The sequence below is a fragment of the Corylus avellana genome, chromosome ca2 (assembly GCF_901000735.1).
Source record: "Corylus avellana chromosome ca2, CavTom2PMs-1.0".
In the NCBI taxonomy this organism is placed as follows: Eukaryota; Viridiplantae; Streptophyta; class Magnoliopsida; order Fagales; family Betulaceae; genus Corylus; species Corylus avellana.
In genome coordinates, this window is record NC_081542.1 from 24,200,227 (window position 1) to 24,214,190 (window position 13,964).

Sequence of the window (13,964 nt, forward strand, 5' to 3'; positions counted from 1 at the left end):
TACTATCCATAAAATTTTTCTTTTTTTTTTTTTTTTAAATTTTTGACACCACAAAATCACTTTTCCCACAACATACAAATTTATATTATTGTTATTATAATATCAAAACCATTTGTCGAAATTTTGGTAAAAGACTAATTAAAACTGATCACTTATAGCCTTTTCTTTCTTAGCTAGTGGAAGAGTACGTTCGGTTAAGATTGAAAGCCTTAACCCATTTCTTATTTGTATCATAGCTAGGCACAATGATACAAATAAGAAATGTTAATTTTTTTATTAATTTAAATCTAATTGCCCGTTTATATATATATATATATATATATATATATATATATATGTTAATTTGGATGTGAGTTGGAGGCTTATTCTTAGACAAATTAAATGGTATAATTTACACATGCAACCCTGTGATGTTGACGTACAAGACCTGGTTTTTTTTGGTAATGAGGGCGAAAACTTCAGCTGATCGATTTTGCCACCCCCCACGGTCCCACCCATCGTACATGCACAAAGAGATGAAAGGGTTTCTTTTTCTATTTCTTATTAATGACTTTCTGGAAAACCAATTAAAAATTAGATATTATTTAGTGTTTTAATGCATGGAAGCTCTAGTGTTTTCTTTTTTCTTTTTCTTTTTTCTTTTTAAAGTTTTTAATTGTTTTAATATTTTTAGTTTTTTAATTTTTTTTTTAAATTTCTAAATAGTTCACTATTATCATTTTTTTTTTTAAAAAAAAAAAGCATACTTTTTCACTTCCCAAAACTGCACCGTTTTTATCCAAACGGTACAGTTTTGGATAACTTCAGCCATAGAAGCCAGATCATGCTTTTTAGTACTTGGTTTACTTCTCTAACATTTTTTTTTTTTAAAAAAAAAAGAAAGAAACAAAGAATGTAGATTTTTTTAATAATTTTAATAGAATAAATACTTATTTGGCATAGAGTGCAGCATCAGCATGCATTGTATTATTAAATAATTTTTAAACTTGCTTTTATGTCAAAATCAAATTGGTTTTCCGCCCCGTTCTCAATGCTAATAAGAATTGATTTCAGATCAAAATAGTCAAATGTTATAGTTTAGGGTTGGGCATTAGATGCCTATGAACATGGATTTTAATGTTTTTTTTTTTTTTTCCTTAAAAAAAAAAAAAAAACTATAAAATTTCAAGCAACCCATCTAAGAGGTGTGATGATGAGAAAAAATTATGTGTGAAGGTCTATACGTTTGTGTTTGTGTTTGTGTTTTTTTTTTTTTTTTTTTCAATTTTCAACAATTTTGTTTCAAAATCCAGATTGAATCTGAATTTAATACATTATTTCATAGTAAAATAAAGGTGGTTGGTTTTTAACATGAGAAATATTACTTAAACCTATAATGGAAGCAAAGCCACGTGGCACATGAATATGAAATGATTTGTCATTTATAACTTCAATTTTTTTTATTTTTTTTATTTTTTTAACATAACTTCCAACCAAAAAAAAAAAAACCCTAAATTTCACCAAATTTCCCAAACCTTTGCTGGATTACATTTACAGGGAATGGTCCTCTTTTTATATATATATATATATATATATATATAGACAAAGGTTTCTTATTTGACTGCAATGTCTTTTCAATATTCAAATGGGGGATAGACATTTCATAGATTTGGAAAAATTCAAATAAGAAACCTTTGACAGCTTTTTATTTTTTAATATATTTTAAATATGTTTGTAATGCAGTAATATACAATATGACTTGGTACGTTGATTCACTGATGCCTCCCACAAATATGATATTGCAAAATTTGGTTGAGGTGTTAAGATCACTTGCGCATATATATAAATGAAGGAATTTTTTTTTTTTTTTTCTAATTTAAATGAAGGAATTTGAATGGAAAGAAATGAGAGGAATATATATATATATATATAAACTCTCATCCTTACCCTTGAATAAACTTTTACTCAAAAATTAAAAAAATTAAAAAAAAAAAAAAAAATTCCAAGGGCTGATGGATGTGGTGGTTGGATCATTACAACTTTTGACAGAAACGATGATGACCGTACCGTACACGTGGCCTGAGAAACGAAGAGAAATGAAGGGAAATTTTGGTTTTACTTGGTGAACAAGAAAAAAAATTAGTGGTCCCCACTATGCAAATCGAACATTCTTGTCTACCTACGTTGCAAGAGAGTCATAGTTTTTAATTTTATCCTTTAAAGTAATTATTAATTATCTCTTTTTGGTTTTTCCACTTTCTAAATGTTCTGATCAGTTATAAAACTCAGAACAATATTAATTTGGCTACTCATGATTTTATTCAATCTAATTAAATCAATAAACATAGGATTAAGACGGCCATTGATCTACTTTAATTTAATTAAATTGCATCCATCGTATGATGAGTTTGAGTCATCTTAATTTTTAATGTAATTAATATGCCTAACAATAGTTCTTGTTAAACATGTGTCTAACAAACCTTTAAATAATTTTTAAACTTATGTTTATGTCAAAATCAAATTGATGAAAGGAAAAGATTATTTTAAGCATATATATATATACAATTTCAAAGGGGAAAGCCACCATTTGAATTGTACAAGCAATGGCAGCATCAAGTCAACAAATCATGATCAAATGCTTATCAGTAGCTCCACCATGTGTTAGAAGATAAAACACTAGGTGTTATATTACATAGAAATGGCCATTGGTAATTAGTACCAAACAAGAAATGACAATAAAATCGAACTATACAAAGGTTGTAATAAATGGTCACAATCTGATGATTATCTCCAAATTAAATGAGATTACACAGGTAACTTTCTCAATGTTGCTTCTCAGATATTCCATTATCTCCAAAAGATCAAAAAGATTAAAATAAATAAAAATAAGAGAGGAAAAGCTGAAGAACATTTTTTGAGAACTGTTGGGAACAGTTGTCTTTGCAGAAGATGGTGAAAACGTCTTCTTCTCTGCACTCTGCAAGTCGACCACTTTAGTGCAACTGGGCTGTACGTGATGCTTCCTGAGTCATAACAGACAAGCTCTGGGGGTTGAAGGGATGAAGAAATGATGGAGCTTTGGCTGCTGCTGACTGTGTTGGGTCTTCCCCTGACATAACACATCCCTTTTTTCTTTTCTTTTTTCTTTTTAAGTTTTTTAATTGTTTTTATATTTTTAGTTTTTTAGTTATTAGTCTTTTACATTTTTTAATTTCTAAATATTTTATTATCATTATTTTTTTTTTTTAAAAGAAAAATCATATTTTTTCACTTCCCAAAACTGCACCGTTTTTATCCAAACGGTACAATTTTGGATAACTTCAGCCATAAAGGCCAGATCCAGATTTTTAATACTTGGTTTTCTTCTCTAACATTTATAATAATAATAATAATGTAGATTTTTTATTAATTTTAATATAATTAATAGATATTTGGCATAGAGTGCAGCATCAGCATGCATTGTATTATTATGTGTATTACGCAATTAGAAGATTTCATTAATAAAAACGGAGAAAAATAAAGATAAGAAAGAGACAGCTTCTTTCTCTCTCCACATCTATCTCTTATCGCTGCAAAGCCAGCTATATATTATTTAAAGTCTATAAACTAGTCTATTTGGCCAAACTCTTAAATAATTTTTTAAAAATCAGATTGATTTTCTGCCTCGTTCTCAATGCTAATAAGCATTGATTTCAGATCAAAATAGTCAAGTGTAGCTCAATCGGTTGGAACCACACTTCATAAAGTGGAGGTCACTAGTTCGAATCTCCTCCTCCCTCCTGTGCGGATATGTAAAAAAAAAAAAAAAAAGGTCAAGTGTAATTAGTAGAATGTGTTTATGTATGCCTAGTGTACAAATTAACTTCTGGAAAGGATGCAAGATAGAAGCAAAAACTATAAGGGACAAGGAGTCTCATTCCTTGGTTTATATTATAATCTAAGGGCATAGTTGTATTTTAATAAATTTAATAGGGGCATACCCGTGATGCTTTAACCGTCTAATTTAATGAAAACTTTTAAAAGAAAGGGCTTGGTAGAGAATGGTAGGGTACGTTCCAACTTTTTGGAGTAATTGTGGAGGATATTGCAAATAAGTGGTAATTTTAGGGGGTAAGTCTGATTTCCCTTATAGTTTTATTCAATTTTTAGAGTTTGTATATGTTTATAATTTTCAGATTTTAGGGTCGATAGAAATTTGAGTGCATTAGATTTTGTTTTGGGTTTTACTTGTGGTTTTCATTAGTTATTCATAGGCATTAGATGCCTATGAATATGGATTTTAATGGGTTTCTTTTTTATTTTATTTGATTTTATTTTTCAGTTTTCAACAATTTTGTTTTAAATTCCAACCGAGACTAATCTGAATTTCATACATTGTTTCATAGCCACATCAGCCTTTCAGTAATCATTTTAACATGAGAAACATTATGTAAACCTATATTGGAAGCAGAGCCACGTGTCACATGAATATGAAATGATTTGTAGTTTATAACTTCAAATTTTTTTTTAACATAAGTTCCACAAAATTAAAAAATTTAAAAAAAAATCGAAAAAACCGAAATTTCACCAAATTTCCCAAAGCCTTGCTTGATTAGGAATGGTCCTCTTTATATATATATATATATATATATATTAATTTTTCTTAATATGTGAATGTCTACTATCCCTTATTAACTTTTTTTTAAAAAAAAATCCCCTATTTAATATTGAAAAGACATTGCTTGCTTTGTTTAGAGTTTTTTGGTTTTTCAAAAGGACGGAGGACATGGGTATCCGTGGAGCGTAGCAGCAAAATATATGGCAAAATGACAGAGGGATCCTCAAAGAAGGGCCTAAGCCAAAAAAGGAAAATCAAGAATAAATGTTAAAATAATATGAATAAAATGTAAGAATAGGGGGGTTGACGCCTCTAGGCTCTAGCCTGTAGAGTAGGTATAGGTTTAGGTAGGTATAGGATAGGACAGTTTTTATTTTTAAATAAATATGTTCGTAATATACAAACGACAGACAATTTTGTTTTGTACAACCTTTTTAACACACACACTGCCAGAAGATTACTTTAATTTTTTATGATTCCCATCCAATTTTGCCCTTTTCATAAATGGGCAAATCACAAAATTCTTTAAATAGAGGAGGGTATTTTTGCACTTTTCACTATCATATGCCAATAACTCCTCTTGCTCTCACTCCCACTCACTTCCCACCAATCATACCGATCCACATTTCTGGCCCCACCCGCACACACCACACGGCCAAACCCACAAACGGACCAATGCAACGCCTTTAATTAATCCTGTGTTTAATTAATCCCCATGCATGCAAAACTTTCGTAAAACAAAGTAATTAAACGTATAGAAATAATTAATCTTAATAAAATTTCCCTTGCCTACTCTAATGATGTGAGGGGCTGGTGGGTCTCACCGTCTCCTTTTAAGTGACTTTTTTTTTTTTTTAAGTGAGATTTTGAGGTATAAGAATGTGTTGATATAAAAATTAGGAAAAATTTCACAAAGAACTCCTTAATTGTCACGAGATTTAAAAAGACACCCCAAATTTTAAAACTTTTTAATTTAACTCCCTGAACTTTCAATTTGATGCAATATACCTATTTCCATCCGTTTTTTAACGTTAAAAATTGTAAAATGACGTTTATACCCTTGAAATTTAAAAAAAAAATAAATCAAATTTACCATTAATTTCAAATTCAAAAAAAAAAAAAAACACACTCACACACAACAGTTCGAGGGTAGTTTGGTCTTTTTAATCTTTTTCGTTAGGAGTTAACATTAAAAATTGACGGAGGGGAGTAGATTGTATCAAATTGAAAGTTCGAAAAGTAAAATTGAGAGTTTTTAAAATTTGAAAGGGTCTTTTTAAAACGCGTGGTAACTCATGAGTCCTTTGTGAAGTTTCCTTTAAAAATTATTTTACCTGTTTTAACTCATGCTGCTCCCACACCCTTTCCATTTTACATTTTAATTCCTTAAATTTCTCCATTGAAAGTTCACGATGCGTCTTGGCAGCCACCGCAAGGTCGTCAAAAGTTCATAGTGTCCACCATGGGATTCCTAGAAGTTCACAGTGCCACTGCGGATTCGTTAGACATTTGGGATGGGCACCACAATGATGCATGCCATTCATTGCAACTACTGTAGGGTTGCGAAACGTTCATGACAGTCACTAGGGGTGGGCACGGGTCGGATCAGGCCGAGTTTGTGGGTTTTCGAATACTTGACCCACACTTGGCGGGTATTGAAAATAACACCCGATGCTCGATTATATTGAACACTATTTGAGTATCGGGTGTCAGCGTTTTTTTGTGTGAATAAATCCGGGTAGGGTGGGTTATGCGGGTTTTGCCCACCCCTAGTCACTATTTTAATATATTCAGCTTTTTGTATAATTTAAAATAAAAATAAAATATTTTTAAATATATTAAAAAAACTCACACATTTTAGCTCCATTTTTCAACTTTTAACTCCAGAAAATTTTACTTCCGTTTGACCCCATCTTAAAATAAACTTTTCTCTTTCACCCAAAGCACACTACAACACATTCGCATGCACAGACTTAGATCCTCTCTATTTCATTTAAATCAATTAGTTGTTTTTAGGGGGGCAATTTTGTCATTTTTTTGGGACAAAAATGCCATCTTAAAACAACTAAATGAAGATTGAGGATCCTTCTCCCACATGCACAGTCACACACTCATGCCAAAACGTTAAGAAGAGGTCTATTGTCTACTCCGACCTGTGGCAGAGCCCGGATTTAAGTTTAGGTGGTCAAAATTAAAAAATAAAAGTAAACAAATATATTGATTGAAAATATAAAAAATATAATTAGCGAAATAAATATACAATTCAATAAAATTTAATTATTACTTAAAACATATAAAGGTAATTTATAATTCATTTTATCATGCCTGCCTTTAATTTAGTCAATTGTCATCAACAAGTCTTTCATATTTTGAAATTTGCACTATTATTTATTGGTTGTTGTTTTACATAATCTCAATTAACTACAATATGTTATATGTATGAATAATATATATTTCATACGATTAAAATATGTAAGAAAAATTATATATATATATATATATATATATATATATATAGCTTTAAATCCACAGCTAGATGTCACTAGTTTAAAGAATGAGATAAATGCAAAATTGATTTTTGTAGTGGACCTAAATTATAATTTGTTTTTTGGGGTATAATAAATAATTTAGAGGTTCTCAGGGTAGATCAAAATAACAATTTAATTTCTGTATTTTTGTCAAAACATTGAACGAATTCCGTTAGTGTTTCAAGTTAACATTAATAAAATAATAATATGTGTCACTTTTAATAATAAAAAAATATAAATTTATAAAACTAAAAAATTAAAAACTTAATTTTTTTTTTAAAAAAAAGTAAAAACGGCTGCCGGTTGTTTGCATTTCCAACTTCCACCATTCATTAAAGTTGAGTAATACATTTTTTCAGACACGAATCTCACCAGGAAACAAGTAAAATTTTCTCTCTCCCACCACCATTTTCTCTCTCCCCCTAAAATTTTCCCTCCCTCTTCTCCCTCCCACCACCATCGTCAGTGTCTCCGCCCACCACGAAGTAGCGCCACAGCCCACCATCCGGCATTTCCAACTTCCACCATTCATTAAAGTTGAGTAATACATTTTTTCAGACACGAATCTCACCAGGAAACAAGTAAAATTTTCTCTCTCCCACCACCATTTTCTCTCTCCCCCTAAAATTTTCCCTCCCTCTTCTCCCTCCCACCACCATCGTCAGTGTCTCCGCCCACCACGAAGTAGCGCCACAGCCCACCATCCGGCCTTCCCTCTCTGTTCCCCCTAAACTTTTCCCTACCTCAGGATCTGTTTCCGGTACCGGCGGCTGTCTGGATTTCTCCGCCTCCTCCTCCGTTGCTGGCTTTGGGTGTTCCTTGGCCAAGAACAAAGAACAAGGAAGAAGCAGTCTGGTGTTCTCCCGTCTTGCATCCCCATTTCTTCAACAGGACTGGCTTCTCCGGCACCGGCGGCTCTTTCTCCCTGGTGGGTTTCTCCCATGAAGGAATCAGCAGGAGAATGAATGAAAACAGTGATTGCTAATTCTCGACTAGATGAAATTCTGAAAAGCATGCAAATGGCTTAGAAGATTTTCATCCAAAAAAGCGAAAAAACAGTCATGATCAATATTTAAGAAAATGCCATGTGCTTGCTATGAATATATTATAGAACTACCATCACCCAGTGGACTTTAATTAATTTGCACTCAAATTTTTTTTCACTAAAATATAATGGAATAAACAGAAAAATATTTTGAAGAAAGCTGTGGAATAAACATGATTACGAACATAATGGTAGTGAGATAGTTTTCCCTAATTGCTTTTGAAATTGTTGTCCAAAATGTTTTGAAAGAGAAATGTGTCCTGTGTTTTTAATGTCCTTTCATTGCATAGGTCAAAATGACGGCAAGATCTCGCTCGGCCAAAGTTAGCCCCGCCAGAGGCAGCCCCTCCAGAGCTGGAGCCAGCCCCTCTGAAGTAATTTCTCTCTCCCTCTAATTTGTTGAAAATAAATTTTATATGATATGTTTCATTGTAGTGTTACTATTAATTTATGTACTTTTTTTTTTTTTTTGGTTTTTTTTTGTTTTTGTTTTTGGATGAATAAGCTGAAATATTTCTTTAGCACCAATTAGCCTTAGTAAGAGACCTTGTAACTAGACCTCAAGTACGTACAAAAACAGGATGAGTCATGTGTTTGTGATTGCTGAAAAATAGGGATTGTTAGAGAGACCCTCAGACTTCACAACATAATGTTAATTTTACCAAAATATTCTCTTCCAACTTTATTGGAAAATACTGCTTACTTAGACTAGGGTTGAAACTAGTAAACCTAGTCTGACTTGTGCTAGGAGACGTGAGGTGCCTTACAAGGAAACCTCTTACAACTCCAACAAAGACTAAGACTCTTGCTAAGGAAATGAAAGAGAAATAAAATAACTCTGTACATGAAAAAAAAGAAGAAGATAACTTATCTTAATTAAACCAAGATAATGTTATGCAGAATACTTGAGGTCAAGCGGCCATGTCTAACAAGTCTTCTTAAAGATATTGTTAGTTGTACATTAGAAAACTGCAATTCAGGAAAATTGGTGCTAGGTTTTCACATAATCTCTCCTTGAAGTCCGTGAACATTAGAAATACCCAATTTGACAAATCCTGATCCAGTCTTAGAGGTTTCAAAAGCCTCTTGAGTAGCTACAGCAGCAAACAAACAATGAAATATACCCTTTATATGACTATAACATTAGATATTAGCACAATTAATCATCTAATCGTTACATACAAAATTGTCAATTTTATCAACACAGACATAGATTAATCCAAAACCAGTGCATTGGAATAACTTAGGAGGCAAAAAAAAGTTGTTAAACCATAAGGCGTCAAATGTATTTAACCCTAAGAAAATAAAAAAATCAATCAGCCTAATGCCGCCGCTGGGCAGATTCCGCCTAAAGCCACTGCCCAAAATGCACGTCACGCCGCCACCCATGAACAGAACTGTCGCACCGCCCAAGCTCTAGCCCACCACAAAACAACCACCCAACCCAATAAGAGACGTTGGCATCGTTGCCAGATCTGGTCAGAGACAGTGATTGGAGCCATGGCGGCTCGATTGCAGATGGCGACGATGGCAAACCGGCATAGATCTTTATGAGGCAAAATGTGTCACAAAATAGGGCTGTGGGGTGTAAGGATGTATTAATTTATAGTTCTCCCATGCACGTCCAAAATGCTGAGATGATGAAATTTAGATGTTTCTAGATTGACATCGAACATTCGTTCTATCATTGAACCAGCTTTGATCCTACTTCGAACATTTGTTAGGGTTTTTCTTTGGGAGAAATAGACATGAAAGAGAAATTATGTTCTCAATACAAATTGATCTCAAAAACTGATTATTCCAATACAACTTATTCCAAATTATAATGAAACCTAAAGCTACGAAAGGGTAAAATCTTATAAGAATGAAAATAAAACAAAATAAGCAAAATATAATAATCTTTGGAAATTTTATTCGATGGCATTTTTAAAAATGCCATCGAATACATGATTCGAGCCATTTTTCTACAAATTAACATTGCTATTAATTTCAATTTTTGCTCGAATGCTGTTAAAGTGAAATTGGTAGTATATATATACCTCAACCATTGCATTAATATTAATAGAAAAATGTTACATGTACTCTAAATCCACACTGCCATGTGTATATTATTTGATGTGGTAGTTAAATTCACCATTAATTTGAATGAATTACTATTAAATTTTAGAGGCAATGATAATTTTTACTGCCACGTCAATAAGTGCACGCATGTAGCATTTTTCCTATTATTAAGGATTTTTTAATGTTTGTAAACTTAATGTAAAATCCATAATTATAACTGCAATGACAACAACATCATATACATCATACTAAATAGTTGAAATAGAATTGCTTGCCATGCATCATAGTATAACATCCGATCATATCTATCATTATGTGAGTTGACATGATATATTTACTATAATTATTGCTTAACATGATTTGAAGATCTATAAGTATATAGCATGATTTTGTAATGATAACTGTGCTCTTATATAATACATGCATAATTAATATAATAGGGTATTCAAGAATGGGACTGGCGTAATCGAGGTGAAGTGATAGACCCGCTTGTTCATTTGAACACAACTAGTAAGTGATGCAAGACTTGTACATACAATATTTTCTGCTAATATGTTATTGCTAATTTTTATGTGGAATACAAGACATTTTAATAGATCATTTTTCCAGACTTGTTTTTTTTTTTTTTTTTTGAAAAAAAGACTTGTTTTTTTTTAAGGTTTAGTAGATTTTGCTTAAAAAGTATCAATCTAATTTGTGAATTTGATTTAGACTAAACATAAAAAGAAAAAGAAAAAAAATTAACGGACTCATAATTTTTTATTAAAATTTGGCAAACAATAAAATGTAGCATTTTAATTGTATCATTGTTTTTTAAGAATTAATTATATATATATATATATATATATTTTTGTCTTAGATTGTTGTTGGGCAATAGTTGCTGCCGAGGTTTTCGCAGCAGCATTGGCCCTTGATGGCGAAGAACCTAGAAAAAGATTGTCGGTCCAATACCTAATAGACCATTGCATCCCTAAACGAAAAAAGGTGTACACATATTGCGTTGATAATGCACTTGACTACATCAAGAAGAAAGGAATTTTAGAAGAGGGGCATTATTGTAAACTTATAGGTCAAAAAAGGAAGCGTAACAGAAGGACATCACAACAGGTATAAGAAGAAGAAAATTCTCTTAATTTTTTTTTTTTTAATTTTCTATTTATTCTAATCTTTACTTCTTGTAGATGAGGAAATTGATATTTGGGAGTGGACATGAAAGAATGGACCATAAAGACGAAGAAGTAATTATGGAAAGAATTAAAAAGCAACCTATTTACGGTACTATGAAGATATGCCCAGAATTTTTAAAATTTCAGGGGGTAAGTGTATTTCCTTTATAATTTTGGTAATGTTAACCAGTTGTCAATTATTATCTTGTAACAGAATTTCATTATCATGTGACAGGGTTCAATTTATGAAGGCCCGACAGAACCAATAGAAGAACCGACAGAAGAACCGACTCGAGAAGAAAAAGCAACACATCATTCGGTCCTTTTAATAGGATTTGGAAGTGAAAGGGGGAAAAACTTTTGGATTATCAAAAATAATTGGGGCAAAAAATGGGGGGATCGCGGCTACGCGAAAATAGCCCGACCATCCAGTCTTATTGGAAAATCTGAAACCAGCACATATTTAATCGATGATATTGGGTACCCGGTTACCCAAAATCAAAGAAAGAAAATGAGAGAAACGTGGAAGAAAGTAAAAGGTGATTACTGTTTCTTTTGGCAAGCATGAGACTCTTTTTGGCACTAGTAATTATATTGTGGTTGGCTAAGGATTGTGAATAATTTGGAGTTCAAACTGGCATAGCTTATCTCTTTCTTTGCTCGCTATATTCTACTCCTCATGGATCCATGTGGACATACACACACAAACACTTTCGTGTCCTTCATCAGATTCTTTTTGGCATTTTAACATTGACCTAGTGGTGGATGGCTGTTTCTGTGCAGGCAAACGGGTCATATGAGAAGATTTTTCAGCATATGGAGAGAGTTTAAGGAGTTTTTTGGAAATATGTAATACCTTTAAGCTACTCATCAGAAAAAAGGAAATATGTAATCATCTAACCCTAAACTGCAGAATAGTTGTACTCATTGGAATGTTGACGTACTGATGCTTTTTTAGTGAATGTTATTAGCAAGTCTTTTAAATTTGTGTGTGGATAATAGTTACTATATATACTATCTTTCTCTTATAAGATGATGCACTGAGCTTTTGCCAATGTGAAATGTGACTTGTGTGGTTTTTTGTGGCTTTTAGTGACTAATTTAGTGCTTTTTTTTTCTTAAAATTTTAAATTGCTTTTACTTCTCTTTTCCTCGCACACAAGGGTTTTTAACATATTTGAACTTTTCTTGGGTAAATTTCTTAGATTTTATGGTTTGTTGTTCTTGATGTTTATGTTGACTATTGTGATATTGAATTCAGTTCTTTTGAATTCGAGAAGCATTTGGTATGTTAAGTGCTTATTTTTGGGTGGAATAGATATATTCCATTATCCTTTATTTTGAATCTTACAATTTTTTTTTTAAGCTGTAGTGTGCTTTCTTTTCCTTTTCTTAGCAAATTTTGCATTCGGACCTTAAAATGGTGGTCACTGTATAATCTGGGCCTCTGTCCTGATGCACCCCTTAATTTGTGGTTCAACTTGGGATCTGGGAGTAGTTCTTACTTTAACATTTGTCCCTCATAGTTAAGGTGTCATTTATTTTGATTTTGATTTTAAGTGATTGTAATTGATGCTTGGTCAACCTGCAATTAATTCTCTTTACTTATCCCAAAAAAAAAAAAGAGGAAGGAAAAAGTGACTGGGTTTTGAAGACCTTTGGTTTATATATATATATATATACACACACAACCTATTAACTTGTACAATTTCAAAGGGGAAAGCCACCATTTGAATTCTACAAGCAATGGCAGCATCAAGTCAACAAATGATTTGTTCAAATTAGAAGATAAAACACTACTAGCTGGATACTCTATGTATATACACAACCCACTAGTGTTATATTACGTAGAAATAGCCATTGGTTGGTACAAACAAGAAATGACAATAAAATAGAACTTTTAATTCTCTTTACTTATCCCCAAAAAAAAAAAAAGATTCATATATTCATATCCAAATAATTCTTGATCATTATCAATTCAAACATAGATTCATATCCATAACACAATCCCTATCATCCATTTGCCCATGTATCATAACATAAGTTTCTAATTCAAATTCATAGCACTACTTTCACCTGATCCAACAGTAGAAACCTATAATTCAGCATAGGCAGCCACATGAGGATTTTCACTAACAAGGTAAAATTACTTATTTAGAACGCTAGGTCAGTCAGTTAAGCTCTACCCATACCTTCTTAATAAGAAATAGTTTCCTCTATATCTTTAACCCATTTGCCTAGTTTGATCTTTTCAATCTAATTAACTGAACTAAGCCTTTATTCCAACTCCAGGTATTCAATTGAATTACTGAAATAAAATATATCTTCCAATATCTATTATCACACCAAGAGCAGTCCTTATGTGTCTACATATTGTTATATGTGTATTATATCAAGGAATTAGCACACAGAGAATCACTAACTTGCTACTTATGTAGAAAACACAGAAATAGGTTAATTGAATAATGTATATTATACTGGTTACAACCAGCCTAATTTGCCCATAAAGTCCCTCTTTTTGAACTCTACCTCCCAACTCTCCAGCTATGCAAACTAATTCAAATATCACTCTGCATGAAAACATATAT